This window comes from Larimichthys crocea, chromosome VIII (assembly GCF_000972845.2).
Source record: "Larimichthys crocea isolate SSNF chromosome VIII, L_crocea_2.0, whole genome shotgun sequence".
NCBI lineage: Eukaryota > Metazoa > Chordata > Actinopteri > Sciaenidae > Larimichthys > Larimichthys crocea.
In genome coordinates, this window is record NC_040018.1 from 15,294,676 (window position 1) to 15,307,509 (window position 12,834).

Genomic DNA, 12,834 nt, shown 5'->3' on the forward strand with positions numbered 1-12,834 from the left:
GCCTTCTTTAAATAAAAAATCAAGCAAAAGCCCCGTTTAGATCAGCTAATACTCAATCTGATGCGATATGCCCGTCTGTTCGCAGCGTCTTGTGTAGATATTGGACGTTTTTATACATGAATATTGTTTGTGTAATGCAGTCATAATATTTACGCAGGGACGCAGGAGGGGTGAGGTGGAAGCTCTGCCGAACTGTGAGCACAGAAACTCGGACGGGGACATAAAGATCGACTCCTGCAGGCGGTTTAGCATCGAATGATCCAGGAATTAAGGTAAAGTGGATTTAACACTCTGCAGACAGAATACCACCAGCAGAACCGTGGTCGCTTTTAATTTGGTGCCACGATGGAAAACCTGTTTGTTTTATGTGACATAGTATCTTATAGAATAATTAGAAAAACACAGCCTAAATTATGCCTGGAGCTCTATAGAATGTTTTTTTCTTTAACACAGTTGTAATTTATTCAGAAGAAGATGCGCAGCAGCTATCTGTTATCTATTATCTGTGTTTCTAAAAAAGAAAAGCCTCATTTTAGTTCGTTTTATTACCTTATGTGAGAGAGAGCTACCGAAAGAGGATCAGTCTATAACCTAAGACTGTTGACAGTAGGTTGCTTATTGTTCCCTGGAGATCTCGATTGCTGCAGCGCGCAAGCTTGTGCCTCTCCGTGGTGTTCAGTCAGTTGAGCTTGTTGTGCTTCTGGTCTCTGCCGGCGTTCTAGTGGGTGCTTTTGATGACTTGGTTTCGACACAATGGAAAATAACACCGGAGAAAATAGTGGATTTTTTTCCCTGTTTCTTTTTTTTATTGTTTGCCCTGTGCGTAAAACCCAGAGTGTGTTTGGAGACTTTGTTGGCTGTGCGTAAAGGTCACCAGTAGCTTCTATAATATTTTTTTCTGTAAAATAATATGGCAGAATGTTTGTGAGTTCAGTTTGAGGAAACATATTTAAATAAAATTTCCATCTATGATTCAAATATAAAATGGGTTATTGATATTTACCGGAACATGAACAGCTGCCTTTTTATATTTTTGTTCAAGGCGAGAAAACAATTGATTGTTAACTTTTTCATTGTCAGCCCAAAGGTGACAGACGTGCCACTGTTAGTTTTTGCTGTTGCAGAGGAGATTTAAACCCATGGATAAATGAATGTAAGTATTGTTTTAACCGGTGCCTGCTCGGCCACTCGCCTGGAGTGAGGGCCACACATTTATCAGCATAGCAGACCACCCAGCGCGTACCAGGGGCAGGCGCGCTCCCGTCCTCTCTCTGCCCACTGCATTTAATTACCGCTGATGACTTCATTCCATTAGGGAGCCTTTTTTTTCTCATACGGTCATTCGCCCCATGTCATGTTGTTCTTGCTTTGTTATATATAGACCTACGTATATACATACATACATATATATATAATATATATATATGTATATATAATACTTGCATGCCAATTCAAAGCCAGTGTCGGTGGTTAAATGTTTACGCAAACCATCAGTGTCGGATGGTGACGCATAACTCCCCAATGCGATTTTATTTTCACCAGCAAAAAACAGATTTTTAAAAAGATATTATTAACGTTTAATATGTAATAGTGAAAATCCAGTAATTAATCGGAAATAACAAGTGTCGTCGTAATATCATAATGTCCTGAAATCATTAAAAGTCTTCCAGAATGTAAGAATATTTTTCTCGTTCAGAGGAAATAGCAGCTATAACAGCATCGATGGTAGATTATGTTCGTCATTACTGAGGCTTAAGTCCCGAGGTCAGAGCTTCCCTGTTGCTCCATCGCAGACGAAGTCATGCACTTTTCCATGACGTCCCATCATGAAATATTTGACAGTGCTGCATCCTCAGGAATGCTCGGCCACTTAGGTGGAGGTACACCGCAGAGTGCACAGTCCTGACAGGGTTTCCGGACTGTCTTACCGTTATTTAGTGCACTCAAACCAAGTTTGGACCCCTTTTTAAAATCGTGTTGTTCTTCACAAATGTACAGAATCTTATTGGTTACACTCTCCATTCAGTCTACCTAAACTATTGTACAATGTCACACTACACCAAAAGGCCAAAAGGATGTCATTTAAAGCCTTTTCTCGTAGCCCGAACATCATCATCAGACTTAATATTTGAATATTGTTTAGTCTTGTGACTCTTTTTTGAGGATTAGTTTCATCATAGAAATCTTGATCTTTCAGGCCGTGTTCTCCCAGACACTACAAGGCTAAATTATGTAACATCATCTGAGTAAGTCACGACATGGTTAACTTCCAAATTATTGCTTATTCATACCAATTAGGCAAATACACCCGGCGGATAACAGAGCCAACAGCTGCAGCGGTCAGCAGTATAATTTGATTTGGCCTCGCTGACACGGATTAAACTGTTGGGGTGTTGAAGCCCGTTCCAAAGTCACTCAGGCAATGTTCAAGTGTTAAACTTTGTCGATTATATTTTCTGTACAAATGATCATCTTTAAAAAACAAGCCAGTTTCTCCTCAGTGGTGAGAGAGGGCCGCAAGGGTCACCGAGAGGCCACAGGGACTTTGTTTGTAGGACATTGCGACAGAGTGATCGATCAAGTGGCCGTAAGTTCATCCGCCTTGAACTTGAATCAGGTTTACAGGCATTACAATCAGAGAGACGGTTATTGTGGCGCAAACAACTGCCCTAAATAAAATGTTTAATTTCTTTCACTGTGATGTCATTTGTTAAAACATTTGTCTTGAACTGATATATGTGTATAATATAAAGAGAGAAACTTTTTTTTATTAATATAATTTCAAATACATAAAAAAAAACATTAGAATAAAATAAATAAATAGATCAAAAAAAAAAATTAGAGCGCATGTTAGATGGTCGCCATATTAATCAGAGGCCTATAAATGGTTTGGAGTTTGATAGCAAAGCTCATTTAAAAAAAATAATAATAAATATTTCTCTGGTTATTTTTTATGTTTATAAAGGTGTGAAGGACAAGAATCCACACAATGTAACTGGGATGCACACATGAGGTACAAACTGTTTTGCGCAGAAATAATCAAAATTTTAAAAAGAGCTCGTTTCACAAAATAAACCTGCGCTGCTGCTTCATGTCGTCTTTATGTTACAGGACATCTGAAATAAACAAATTCTTCTGTTTTTATATGATTTATCTCTTGTATTTATTGACATTAATCGTATAAATGATGTTTTATATGATGAAAATCATATGAAAATCTTATATAAAATTGTTATAATTGCACATTTTAAATGCTTCTACTATCTTCGATTTCCTGTCCATCAAATTCATTTAAGATGCCCCCTAATTGGTTTTCTGGCTCTTTGTCTCTGCAGTGTCGCCTGAAGTTCACTCAGCATTGTCGCTTTAATTGAAAACAGTGTAATGTCGAGGTGGGTACCCCCTCATCACTTTCCCTGCGCTGTAGGTGGCCGTGTATATTTTCGTTTAAGTGGTGTTTATGTGAACGAGAAAGGACGGGATTGCTAGCAGACCGCTGATTGCGCACGTTGGGTCTCTACATGGATTTGAAGTGTATTTGATGGGCACCACCCTCTCCAGTAATCAGCTGCAGCAAAAGTGCGCTCGATGACTTTTTAATTTTCTTGGCTAGATATCTGCACCGCGCCATGTTGTGTTTGTGAATGCGCAAAGGGAAATAGTCCCTTGGCACAGCATCCCGTACAGAATAGGTTTGACTTATTAAATGCTCTCTGTGGAAACAAGCCTGTGGGGACTCATTTCATTTGATAGTTTGCAAACATCCTCCCTGCTAAAGTGTCACTGAGCCTAAACCCGATATGGGCATCATCTGCTGTCTGACTCAGGAGAGTTTTAGAGATACATATTTTCAGCCAGTGCGTCTTTTGCAGGTGTTACAGTCTGGAGGGAATGTGAAATGGATCTGATGTCAGACACATTTAGTTCAGTATCGTTTGTTGAATAAAGTCTCAAGATTAAAACAAAACAAAAAAAAATCAGAAATATATCTGTTTAATTCAACATATAAATAACTTGATTTAATATATTTTGATAACGGACTTAATAATACAGGGCGACTGATAACGTGTCATGAAGATGGAAGTTTTTCCTTAAAAAAATATGTGGACTTCAACTTTAAAAATGTACAGAACGAATCAACGTGTTAATTATCTAATAATCGCACCACATTGCAGAAAATGTACTTTAGGACTCCAGATTTGAAACTGCTTTATCGTGAGTTGGCTCGAGTTCTTGTTGGTAATTCTCATTGGTTGATATAATGCACGTGTCACGTGTTATACGTAGACATACGCCCACCTGTCTGCCTGCGCTGCACACCTGCAGCACCACGCAGGCAGACATAGCTGACCACTGATCGATCTGATGTTGCAGACATTTAATAAAATTGTTTCCACATTGAACTTAAATATCAGTGTTTCTTATTGAATATTGGGCTATATATATATATATTGGGCCATATATAGAAATGTAAATATCAAACCTCATTAGGATCTTCCGCAGCGGAGCTAATAAAATCAGTGATCTAAGCTGCAGGTCGTGTGGTCTTTGACGTTTGTATCTTGGATCACGGAGCTTTGGACACAGTCTGAAGTATTGTGTTAAAAACAGAATGCAGATAGGCTGCTCATGATGCCAAAACGCATGAGTCATTGGTCCAAACATTATTGTGAGAACCCCAGCCTCCTCGGCGAAACTTCACATGCCTTCCCGCAACAGTCCCTCGTGTGCTATATTGTCAAATTAAAGATAGCCCACTCACATCGTTAGTTTGCTATTTTCCTTATTTCAGAACTGACTCGTTTGTCACGTGTCAAAGCAGATTTCTGTTATAAAGATCTTTTTTTTTTGACAGCTGAATGTCGAAAAGCAAACGCGCCTTTATAACAATGAGAAAAAAAATAAAGGCATATGTAAAATTCTTTCTGGTTTATTTTGTGATCATAGGCAGTACCACATAATTTGACATGAAGGAGAGCAGTGGGGAGGATTTGGCAGATCCAGAGGTTTTACAAATTCCAAACTGTCCAAATGTGGTTAGCACTTGAAGGGAAAATGTTTCATAATTTTAAATACCTGTTCATAGCAAATTGGTATTTCAGCAAGTTGGCGAGCTGTTTTCTGCGTAAAACAAGGCAAACACACAAATCCTAAAGAAAAAAAAATGAAAACAAGGAAAATATGAGCATATTTTACTTACATAAAGCTTTGAGGTTAAATCATGAAGAAATAAATGTGTTTGTGGGTTTGGTGTAGGCTGTTTTATGTCTGCTTGATTGACAGTTTGTCTTTTCATCCTGAATTTACACACCAAAATTTCAAGAGTGCAATATTTAAGTTTTACAAATGAAATTGGGATTTTACGGATATGTAGTTTATTGAAACACATTCTAAGATATTTACACATTTATAGTCACTGGTGTTCCACCAAAGTTACTTTATTAAGTTATTGACACCAAGTCAGAATCAGATATTTGGTTATTTTCAACTTCCAAATAGTTAAGAGTGCCGCTGTTATGTTTGTGTGCAGTCGCTAAATCTGTGAATTATGCATATTAATAAAAGTTTGGATGTTTTAATTTGGATACAGCAAAAGTTTCATACAAATTTTATATTGAACGTGTAAACTAGGAATGGTGAACGATTGCATTACTGTTGATTTAAGAGTAATCATAATTGTTTAGGGTAGGTAATATATTAACATATTATTAAAACAATTCCTGTTCAAATCCAAAAATAATAATACAGATTTGACTTTTTATTTTAAACATAACTGTATATTTTCATTTTTAATGCATCTCATGCTAAAGCAGTTTTTGTGTATTGAAAATCTATTTGGATAAAACAAATATTGTCGATAATTATACATTTTCTAATTCTTAATGTTCCTCCACTGCTTCACTGCTCCTCTCTGCTCTACTGTGGCCTTTCTAGGAAGATTCAGTCCCACACAGTGAGTGGGAGCCTGTTTGGTGCCCCACCCTGCAGCCCTGCACACCTCCCAGGGCCAGTCCATCATGGTCTGTCTGATGCAGGGAGAGACATCAATAATAAGAGCTGAAGCAGAAACCACAGCGGAGAACACAAAAGAGAGAGGGAGGGCAGACGCAGGCCACAACCGGCTCTGCTGCAGGTTAGCTCCTTTGATACCCTGCCCTGATGGCAGTTTGATGGGTGCAGATGGGGTGACATGGGTTTATACATACGTGTCTACATGGCCGTTTACATAATATCTATGGTGTTTACGCACAGCCCACCAAATCTTTTTTTCTTTACTCTGAAGGGGGATTTTCCTGTGGCAAGCTGCTTCGGAAAAAGCAATTAAGAATTCCCAAACACTACACCACAATGGGAGATATCATTTGTGCAATGTGTGTTCCATGTCTCTCGCAGTTTTTGTCTGGAATGGGTTGGCTATTTTTAATCTGCACACAACCGAACCCACCTACAGACAAACCACAAATTGAATGAAGGGGAGGGGAGTGAGTGGGCATGGTAATTGCCTATTGTGGAGCTCAAACTCCTCTGTTCTGCCATAAACAGCTTTGGTAGTTCACAACTTGATACCCAGTGCTCCAGCCAGTTTGAAATTATAGCGTATCCTCATTGTCTGTGGGAACCCAGAGCCAAGCAGTGGTTGGAATCAGTCAGGAATGCTTTGGGATGGTAACTGGATTCGGTTGTAATGCCCGACTCTCCACAGCGGAACACTAGGGTGGGAAAAAGGCCGAGAGCATTTCCTGAGTGGAGGGGGGTCCCAGCGAAGCATCACACGCATGGGCATCATGTGACAGTGATCCTGCCAGGTTTTAGCCTATGATCCCAAATGAAGAGAGAAGTACAGCTGTGGGGGAAGTGTGGTGGGTGCAGTGGGCAGTGCCAGTTGGAGAAATGAGAGGACAGGGAGAGGCTGGGAATGAAGACGGGAGCAGCACACATAACGTAGCTGTTATAAAGCAACCTGTGAATGCAGGGCTCGTCGAAAGGCGAAGACGAGTAAGGAAGTAAAAATATATGATGTAGCACAAAAATACAGCGTGTATCTGTTTATTTCACAAAACTTTCCGGAAGTATCCGGACATGCACCGGAAGTTGTTTGAAGTCATCTCTGCTGCTTCTCTCTGTTGTTAATTCTGACGTTTATATTCTGCATACATATGTTTCAGTTTAGTTGCTTACAAAATATACATAAATGTTTTAACCTGAAAGAAAAATAAAATAATAAAGTATGATCTGTATTAGAATCCACCTTAAAATAAAAAAAAAGTGTTGAACTGATTTTGAATCAAATCTAAATAATAATTTAGATAGATCAAATAAAACAGGATAAATACAGACTATAAAGAATAAAAATCTCTCTCAGTAAAATTGCATGTAACTTCCATGCCAAGTTTCCCACCTAATTTCAAGCTGCACAAAGTACCAGGTTTCAATGTCAGATCATGAGGTAAAGATCTTACATGTGCAACATCAGTCGAGCTTTACCCTGCACAACACAACTGATCTGATTAAAAGTGATGGAAAGATTTTGAGGATGACCCTTCTTCTCTTGTTTTTAGCATTTAGCTTATTTGTTTTTTGGCAGATCTGCATCATGAGAAGTCATGCTGCTTGGGCTGCTATAACTTCCTGACTTTTTTTTTTTTTTGTATGAATGTTTGGATTTAATGTTTATCCTCAATGACACTGTAGAGAGTGGGTTCCACTAATTGTGAGTGAGAGTGTATGATTGTGTGGTTGAGTCTGACTGAGTTATGACTGTGAGAGGAAAGGGTTATGATGTTTGTGGCAAATTGTGTCAATCAGGTGGCAGGAAAGATAAACAAGTATCACTCCAAAACATTAGCTGTTTGTATCCGTTCACAGCACATTATCTGCTCCTGTTTGTGTTCATTTACGCCCCCGATAAAAATTTAGCCAGGGTAAAAAAAAGTGGTGTTGATTATACGTGATTGCTATAAACCACAGTTTTAATGTAATTTCAACAGAGCAATCCAGAAAAGTTTGAAGAAGTTTGTAATAATGAGGAATATTGTGTCCCTCCACCTGTTTATCTGTATCTCTGTGCACTTAAGTCCACGGCTACATCATTTGTACATGCATATTAAAATGCTGTTGACTGGGTTTTTGGTTCTGTGTACCTGTAATGGTTGTCTATGGTTGCATCTGTTAATGTATCTGTACATATGTGAATGCTACTGACTAAATATTTGTGTGTCCAAACTTGTGCTGGCAGCCAGACGTTGCGCTCTTTGGCTTCTGTAAATGTTGTGACGATCTTGGGAGAAATCTTAGCCTATAGTTGTCAAAGGGCTTTTTATTTCCACCTGCTACCGGCCTCTTTCCGTTGGTCTGCTCTATAACAATGGTACTGGGAAAGCTGTGGAGTGCAAAGTGATTGATGTTGGACTGTATTTGGCTGTTCTTCAGATTGGGGCCTGAAAGGAAGTGGCTATCCCTCCCTTCCACCCGGACTACCCTGCAATAATGCAGGGCTCAAAGTGCTGATGAGAATTTTCAGAGACATCCTATTTTAACAAAGTGCCAGTCGGCCCAAAAGACAAGTTGGCAGACGATTTCATGACTTATGATTCAAATTGCCACTAGAAGAAACAGAATAAAGTTAATTTATGCCACATAAATGAACCCAGCTTCACCCCCTCTGTCTTGTCTCCAACCATCACTCTCTCTCTTGTCCTGTCTGGAATAAAAAGAGATACAGACTCATCAGTACTGCATTCTTTCCATTTTGCTGAAGAGCAGCGTGGCAGAGAAGGTAATCTATCACCCAAACTGTCTGTCTGTCTCTCTCACTATTTCTAACTGTGTTTCTCTTTCTCCTTCCTCCAGGCTGGAGTGGGCAGGCGTGCGGCTTTGGCCACAGGAAACCGTGAATTCTTTGGAGAATGGAAGATGTCTTTTGGGGAGACATACTGGGCCCCCACCCCACCCACTCGCCACCCCAAAATGACACCTGACCCCTTCATGTGTTTATATCAGACCATGGAAGTGAGAAATAGTGATGAGTCACTCTGGCTGCGTGTTTACACTCCAGAGTCACGCAAGGAAGGAAATCAGCCACGGTCTGCTAAAAGTGGCGAGGTGAGAGAGAATAGCTGCAGTCCCCCAGAGCTGCAGTGATTTACCTCTCAGAGCCAGAATTTATTTCATGTCATCTCTGCTGCGAAGACCTTCGACCAACAGAAAACAGTGATATTAGCAGTGCAGTAGACTGTTGTCGAGGAAAGGGTAACTCTGACTGCGGCAAGGGCCAGAACAAGAGGTAAAAACATAAAATAAGCAGGATGATTCATCAAGAGAATAAATGGAATTTTAGAACGTCTTATTACATACACAGTGTTGATCACATCCAGTCACTTTCTGATCAAGGAAGGTAAACCATGTCACTGTCATAGAATGAAAGTTTCTATGACAGTTTTTCTATGAAAGTTTCCACGTTTTTTTCAGCTTGATGACTGCACATTTGACATTTTACAAACATTTTCTCTCAGCTACAAGGAGAGCTTATAATTGCTCAACATAATTTAAAAATGCTCATCACTAAAACTGGAGTTACGAGGTTTTCACCCATGCAACAGCAATGATGTACTTATAATAAGCACTTTAATGACATGTTCTGCACTTTTAATTATTCTCATTGATATACTGTATTGATATCAAGTTAAAATATAAAAGACTTAAATAATTTTTATTTCATACACAATTCAGTTTTCTGGTTATGATTCCCTGCAAAAGAAAAATGATTAAAAAACAAAACAAAACAAACTTTAATACTTAAAAGCTAGTGCAATATTTTATCTGACATTTTATCTGACTTTGTGTCTATTATGTGTATATTCCTGGTTACAAAGTTCAGAAAAGAAGTTTATATAGTTATGACGGTGGATGTAAAATTGTGACAATTTGTGTCACTTCTAATGAGCCTCTGATATCTGTCTGTGTGTTTGTGAACAGTATAAAAACACCAAATAGATTCAAGTTTGTATCACAAACTGTGGTTTTAATGGCTTCAGCTGTCATAAAGCAGGAAAGTGAAATCATATTCACATAGTGCTAGATCTTTACACACACACCCTTTAAACTGTCTTGATGTTTTATTTTTTATTGACGTTGCAACTTGATCTTGCACATTATATGACATGTGCATCAGTTTATATTGACAATAATTGAGATGCTGTACAGGTTTCTGTATAGCCTAAAAAATACTACATTATTTGCTCATTGTTATCAGCATAATACATTTTAGAAATTGTGTTCATGAGTGACCCTACAGGATCTGTATGAACCCCACTGGACACGTATTGCATTGTGCTCTGGTGGACTTTATGTTCAATGTACTGTGATGTGTGTTTACCGTGGCTAAGACCAGTGTTTCAAACATAGTGTCACTGTCGTCCTCCACACCGAGCGACTTTAGATTTTAGATTGCACAACTGTTGTTTTCAAGAGACGGCTGTAGTTACTGTTGTGCTCTGTAAATAAAAGTGACACTTTATTTCTTTCCATCATTACATTGGTGCAAGTAACTTCATTGCTGACTGTAGCGAGTATCCTGTTACACACCCCCATACACACCGCCACAATGAGAGAGTCAGCGGCTCTTATTTTGGCTGATCTTTCCTGAATTGTAAGTCCTGTCAGGGGCTTTGATTGATAGTTGTGTTTATCACCATATTATTAAGTAATCAGGCTCACCACAGCTGGGCCTGAATCTCCTTAATTCCAGCTAAAGCACACGGCTTCATGTTAATTAAAGGTTTGACCAAAGTGTTTATTTTTGTGAATTTTTAAAATATAGTTGTCTGTGTTTTTATGAGAGTGCGCTGATTGTTGCATTTGTATCCTCTCTGGAACATTTAGTGCCAACCTTTAGTGTTATATCTTCATCACAAAGATCATGGTTATTCACAGGACAGAGGAGAGAAAATCATGTTGCATGAACTGCATGTGGAGTTTAGAAAAATCTTGCATTTCAGTACATGATAACATACCGCTTTACATTACTCTAAAACCTGCAAAATGACAAATAAGCTGCATACAGTACAGTATCTCCGTATATAACATGAGAGGGTCAATCAGTCTATGTTCTGTACATCAGAAGAGGTTTCCTCTCGCTTCGTTAATAGAGCCTGCGGCAGGCTGCGTTTGTGTATTCCTGAGGTAAACACAGTCATGGCAAAGTGGACATGCTGCTGAGTGTGTCCTGACTGGAGACAGAGAGCACTGTGGCACTGTACTGACTTTAGACACTGGCAGCTCTCTAGAGGTAGGGTTAATGTGATGAATGGCCATTTGGTAATGGGCCATGTATTAGGGCGAAATAGCTCTTTTAAAAGCCAGAGCCTGAGCCGTTGCTTTGGGCAATTTGATTCAAGAATCAATCAGGTGGCAGATGTTTCATGTTGGATCAGTCAACTCTGTCTTGCTCTCTCTTTCAACCAAATGAAGGAAGAATTGCTTGAATGACTGCATGTAGCAATCAAATAGAAATGGGAATTCTCGCAGTCTGTGATGCCATGTTGTTTAAAAAAAAAAAAAATCTCAGCCAGAAAAAATTAAGCCAACTGTAGGAACTGTATACATAAACTGATTGATCTTTAAAACAAGGTGAAAAATCATATTTGTTCTTCAGCACTGTAAGCACCGTTGGACTGTATGTGCTTCTTGTTCAAATCACTCCAGTGTCAGCCAACGAGGATGAATCCATCAATAAGGGGTCATTTGTACCTGTTACAGAAATGATTGCGCACAAGCAATAATACAAATACCTACATTTATCTGTCCTGTGCATTCAGATTTATTCAGAGAATAATTCTGCAAAGTGAAATATATAATAGAAAGTTTTTCATATCTCAAACAAATATTTGGATGTTTACAGGTGTTGGTGTAATTATGGGGGTGTATAAATACTGTATTCCTTTCATATGTTACATCTCTACTTATTTGTTTCTTTTTAAATTCATTATGTTGATGCTGCTACGTTGACATTAAGTTAATACTTTGTTTTCAATTTTCATGATATTAATAAATTCTCTCTTAATGCAAGTTTGGATTTGTTCTTTCTTTTCTTAGTTCTTCTGTTTTGATTTGCAGCTTTTTCTCAGATGTACATCTAGCTTTTGCTTTTTCCACTTTTCCCACACACCAGGTTTGTTTCAGTCTCATCCTGCCTAAAAGTCAGAAATCAATATGAAGACCAAAACACAAAATTATAGCACATAACTCTGCTTTTAATTTGGACTCTGCTTTCCTTTGTAAATATAGTTTATATGATTTAAAGTGAATATAATGCTAAACAAGCAAACTAAAAATACATGCAAGATGCCAAGCAAAGAACTGAATAAAAGGTTTCTTTTTATGTAACTAATGTTCTTCCTACAAATTCTTTTATGTGTGAAACCGCTTTGTTAGAGTTAAATTAAGCCTCAAAGTCTTTCTCTTTGCTAGATTCAAGTAAAGAAGCACTTAAGGACTTATGATGAATTCCCTGTTTTTCTGTGGTGGTGTTGAGACTCATATGATAAACACAGCGAGGATAAATCAGCAATATTGAAGCTGTTGGTGGTCCTGTTGTTTATTTCGCTGTTATGCGATTTCTCCAACAAGCAAAGGGTTACAGATCACTGTTCGCACTGCCTACATATCTAAATAAGTAGCTTCTACTACTCAAAGATGATCATCAGTGATGAACTGTCTCTGATCTTAAATTCTGGGGCCCAGTTATCTCAGTTTGACCCGAGATTTCTTGCTTAGGCTAAAAAAGTGGATTTACGCTGGTTTATCTGTTTTTCTGAAGAGGTCATGTGAACCAGA

At 38.5% G+C, this 12,834-nt stretch overlaps 1 long non-coding RNA gene across 2 annotated transcripts; it reads left to right on the top strand.

Moving 5' to 3' along the window:
• Nucleotides 1-108: 108 nt before the first annotated feature.
• LOC109141147 (uncharacterized) lies at nucleotides 109-11,560 on the top strand. 2 transcript variants are annotated; one of them, XR_002042665.2, is made up of 2 exons: nucleotides 109-272; nucleotides 8,851-11,560. It is a non-coding gene; the product is annotated as an uncharacterized LOC109141147 (long non-coding RNA). The 2 variants fall into 2 exon arrangements; XR_002042666.2 differs by lacking the exon at nucleotides 109-272 and adding an exon at nucleotides 5,906-6,133.
• Nucleotides 11,561-12,834: the final 1,274 nt, after the last annotated feature.